Genomic DNA, 5,559 nt, shown 5'->3' on the forward strand with positions numbered 1-5,559 from the left:
AAAAAAAAAAAAAAAAGATGATTGGCCTTTTTGGGGGGGAGTATCTTTTTTTAAAATGTCTTTCCCAGTTGTCTTCCTTATAAAGGAGAGTAAAACAAATATGTTTAAGTGCAAGCCTGTGTGAGCTAGTTTCTAATGTGTAAACAATTACCTACGGAGAATTCATCACTCGAAATAACAGCTTTTATTCAAACATTTTTAGGAAGTAATACCGTTCTTCTTGGACCCTTAATACTCATAACTGAATAAAGGTTCCAGCCATAGCATATTTCCTTAGATGAAGAATTTGAGCCCCACTTCTCAAAAATTACATCTTTTGACAAACTATACTTCTAAGTATAGTTTGAACCATAATTCAGTATTTAGTGAAGAGAAGACTGTAGGGTGATATCTTGCCTGGATGCTGATCTTATTGCAGCTTTCAGGGGGTGATAAGCTTAAACTGTTAAAAAATAAATAATAAAATAAAGTGTTGAATGAAACTACTCTGCATCTCACTTCTTATTTTTTAAATATCAGACCTCTTATTCAGCAACACTTCAGTGGCCAACAGGATGAACATAAGAAGAAAAACTAACACAAACATTGTGGGATTTTTTAAATCACACCAAACCCTCCAAACTACAGCAGTGAATAACCAAACATTTGTTATACTCTTAAGAAATCACTATTTTCTCCAAGATGCAATTTTTGAGTGACCTATAAAAGTAGTATAAAACTGACCACCCATTATGCATTCTAATGCACAGGGGGAAACCAAGAATCCTGCTGCTGATATTGATCAATAAATCCTTACAAGTCATAGTCCCAAAATACTTTACCCATGATCCTCTATCACTAAGTTCTCATTAAAGAAACACTTTCATTTAGGACTGAATTTCTTCACAATCATATCAGGACAATCCTCAAGTTATTCTTATAAAAGATTCCACTTTTACGTTACAAAATTCAGCACACATTAACTGCCTCCACCTATGCAAAACATTACCCAGTAGTCATTGGAAGGTATGCAAATATGAGCAGTGCCTCGAGAGTTTCATTATTTAACAAATAATTATGGAACTACTAGAGACCAAGCACAGTGAGTAGTGATAAGGATACAGTGGTGAGTAAGCAAAATCCCCACTCTCATGCTGCTTGTAGTTTAGTTGAAAGGACAGACACTAAATGAAGTTGGACAAATTAGTCACTGCAAGAATTCTAAAGGAAACACACTATTATGAAAGTATATATGACAAGGGAACCCAAGAGTGAAGCTGGGGATGTTTACTGTGGACAGAGGGAGCCTTGAGGCTAAAGGCCGCTGCGAGCTGGGAGGAGCTTGGTGCCTTTGAGGAACTGAGGACAGAAGGACAACAGTGTCCGGAAGGAGTGGCCAATGAGAAGTGACAGCAGTAGGCAGAAATCATATTACCTGCTCGTTTCTACACTATCCATATCTTCTGAATAGACACCAGCAAAAAATTAATGAAAGGAGAAAACAATTAGTCACTGATGATTCTCTACCTGAACTCATTTCTTTTTATTAGCCAGATACTGTGATGGTCCCTTTACTAACCCTGAAGGCTGATGTGAAGTGATTAAATCAAGTCGGGGGATGGGAGGGTTAGACATCCCAGTACACCTATTACACTTTTCAGAGACCTACCCACCCACTACCATGTAATGACAGGGTCCTAGGCATTGCTGCTCAGCATGATTGGAGCCCCCTGGAGATGCTCCACACCACCTGATGATGATTCAGGAGTATCAGTGTTACTATGGCTCAGAATAAACCCCGTCTTCAGTTTTAGAGGTAAGTATGCTTGAAGAAAATTCACAATTTAAAAAAAATTCTCATTCTCAAAATCATTTCAACCTTGAGTGGACACAATGCTCATGAGGTGCCACTTATCCATGTCTTTCAAGAATGGAAGTATTATTTCCTTTGTCAACTGTCGGAAAAATAACTTAATAAATCATAAATATATTTAGAAGGCCTAGGTTTGCTGTCTCTTGTCAGGTGTTTTTACGTGAGAGATTCTGGTATTTTCCTTTTCAGTGACTGACAGCGTTTCTCAATTTATCTTCATTACTTTCTCTCCACAGTAACTTAAAGGGATTTTTTTTTTCCCCTGTGGAAATATTAGTCTTCTAAGGATGGTAAATACACTTGACATTTAGAGATCAACTCTGAATTCTGAGTATGGTTTCATAAAATTTTATAACATCTGCATACAAGGACAAGTGTTATTCCAACATATTTAGTTCCGTAAAAATAAACACAAGAGGTTAAATAACCCAGCTATACCAAACCCACAGAGTCTGGGAAGAATATGATATGAATATCACCCCTTAGGTGGTCTTGGGGCAAGGGAGTGAATAGGATGAGAAAATAGCTTCAGTTTAATTTCGATTTTAACAGCATAATAAAATGATATACGTGGCTAAATTGTTTGTATTTTTACAGGTTCAAGTTAACGTAATCACAATTGAAAATGACTCGTAATATTAATGCTTCTGAATCATTTTGGCCTTGATTATCTGTCTATTTAAAGCAAAATCAGAATGTGGCTGTATCTTAGCTGTTTCAGTATTAACATTTTTCTACATCTATTTAACTTTCAGCCAGTTAATGGAACATAGCTCGACCTCAGGGTCAGCTGATGGAAGAGAAGAGTTTGGGCATCTGTATGTTGTCGCTGCTGCCTGAGAGCGGTGGTGGTAGTCTTGGGTCTCTGTTTCCTCAGACATAGTTGTCCTACCTTATTACCACTCACAACGATTGTGAAGACCAAATAACCAAATGTTTAGGAACAACTTCATTATATACTGTTAAATCACTGTTATTGTCCACAAAACTACATTTTATAATCAAATCCACCATCTCACCTTCTTTTATTTATGTATTTATATTATTTTTTCCTTTTTTAAATCGTTTTATTTTATATTGGAGTATAGTTGATTAACAATGTTGTGTTAGTTTCAGTTGTACAGCAAAGTGATTCAGTTATACGTATACATGTATCTATTCTTTTCCAAATTCTTTTCCCATTTAGATTGTTACATAATATTGAGTAGAATTCCCTGTTCTATACAGTAGGCCCTTGTTGGTTGTCCATTTTAAATAGAGTAGTGTGTACATGTCAATCCCGAACTCCCTAACTATCCCTCCCCCCCACCCTTCCCCCCCGGTAGCCATAAATTAGTTCTCTAAGTCTGTGAGTATGTTTCTGTTTTGTAAATAAGTTCATTTGTATAACTTTTTTTTCAGATTCAACATATAAGTGATATAAGATATTTCTCTTTCTCTGACTTACTTCACTCAGTATGACAATCTCTAGGTCCATCCATGTTGCTGCAAATGGCATTATTTGCAGCAATATTTTTTTTTGATCCATCTCCTGGAGTAATGGAAATAAAAATAAACAAGTGGGACTCAAAAGCTTTTGTACAGCAAAGGAAACCATAAACAAAATGAAAAGACGACCCACAGAATGGGAGAAAATATTTGCTGATGATGTGACCGACAAGGGATTAGTCTCCAAAATTTACATCATCTCAATTTCTGAACATTAGGTCAGTCTCGATCCATTAACAAGGCTCAGGAAACCTCATCTCATTGTAGTTTTGTTGGACTGAGATATCTAGATATTACAGTTGTTACTAACTGAACTAAGCATGAACCAGCTTGTCCTGGAAATTCGGTTTTGATTTCTGGTAAAAAAAAAAAAAAAAAAGTGTGCAAATGCAGTACCCTGGCACCTTGATATTGAAGCTGTGGTCCATGGACCAGCATTAGGGGCACCACCTGACAGCTTGTTAGAAATGCCGATCACTCAGACCTACTGAATTAGAATCTGCTTTGTATAAAGACGTCTAAGTGATGTGCATACACATTAAAAACCTAGAAGCTCTGTGGGTTTTTGATCCATCGTAGAGCCGTCTTGGGAATTTAATGATTGAGACTGTGGCTTATGGGTTCAAAACTTCTGTTATTTACTACTTGTGTGACCTAAGGCATATTCTTGAAATTTCAGCTTCTCATTTTCCTCATCTATAGTATCTACCTCATGGTGGTAAGTGAGATTATGATGATTAAATGGGTCAGTGCTTACCACACACTCAGAACAGTGATATATTCAATATCTACCAGTTATAATAATAAGTATTTAATACATGCACAGTTGATACCACTAACATCTGGTATCTAAAAGTCACCTGCTAGTAATTAGAGCAAGTATAAATGTAATATTTAACAAGATAACTAACAAAACGATTCACTAACTGTCTTGTTTTCTCTTGGATAACTGTAGTCAGATACATTACTTTGAGCTGCATATTTCATTGTGCAGGACTGTGAAAACCACTTAAATCTCTAGAGCTGAATTCATTCCCCAAGTGCACTTTCTGTCCTTTATCTCCTCCCCTTACTACCAGGTCACGATATTTCCTTTCTTTTTATGGCTGACATTAATACTCTGATAGCTAGAGCTAAGAATTATCCACTCAAGTCCAGATCATTCCTTCCCATACAGGCAATGCATCTTTTCAAAATCAAAATGCATGTATCATAATGCTTAAAGAGGAAGGTTCTGTCTTATGCTATACCTGAAGATAGTGAAAATTTCAATAAATATTAAATACCTACTATAAGCCACTTATGCAGAACACAAAAGCTATTCAGAACAGAGATCTAAGAATTCAAAAAACATTTTAGCAAATGCAAGATTTTAACATGCATTATCACATATAACCACACTATGAACTCATGCTTTATTTTCCTTTTACAGATCAAGGACCTGCAATTTAAAGAAGTAAATTGTTTCGGGACTTAAAGTCCTCTATTCTGAGTTCAAAGTTGTGGGTCCACTGTACAGTATTATTGGAACATATCTCCCTGTTGTCTTATTTAAAACAACCTTTCTAGGAACAAAATTTCCTTTAATAAGCTTAACCTGAGTTCCAAAGAGGGTAGAAAAAAATATAGTCTCTTCAGTCTGCGGTCGGTAACAACAGTACCTAAGGAAGAAATACTGATATCTCCGTCTCAATTATAATTGTTAGTAGTAGTTTAATAGCTTATATAATTCATATAATGACCATCTAACAAATTGTTGATTAACAATTAAAGTATTAATTGTTGATTAATATTTTCATATATATGTGTACCAACATACACATATTTGGTGGGAAAAAAATACCTGAGTGGAATAAATTAGCTTAAGATACTGTTGTGGTGCTGTTCATCTATAATTAAAGTAAAATCAAAATTTTACTGTAGGAAAATATTCATAAAACTTGTAGGTAATTTTATAAGTGTATAAGATAAATGGTTAACGTTCATAATATTACCACATTATTGAAGGTTCTGCCTTGTGCTACACCTAAACTATTGATATTAGCATCTTCTGATGTTTTCATATGGCATTTGAACTTTTATGATTGATACTCTGTTATCATGAAATATTTGAATATTCCCTCCTATGAATATATTTAGATTTTAGCATGTTACTTTTAGTTCTAGTAATTTAAGACTTTTAACTAATGTTAATTTATCAATTCTCACAAAAATCACTA

The sequence above is a fragment of the Lipotes vexillifer genome, unplaced genomic scaffold (genome assembly GCF_000442215.2).
Source record: "Lipotes vexillifer unplaced genomic scaffold, Lipotes_vexillifer_v1.1 scaffold415, whole genome shotgun sequence".
Classification (NCBI taxonomy): Eukaryota; Metazoa; Chordata; class Mammalia; order Artiodactyla; family Lipotidae; genus Lipotes; species Lipotes vexillifer.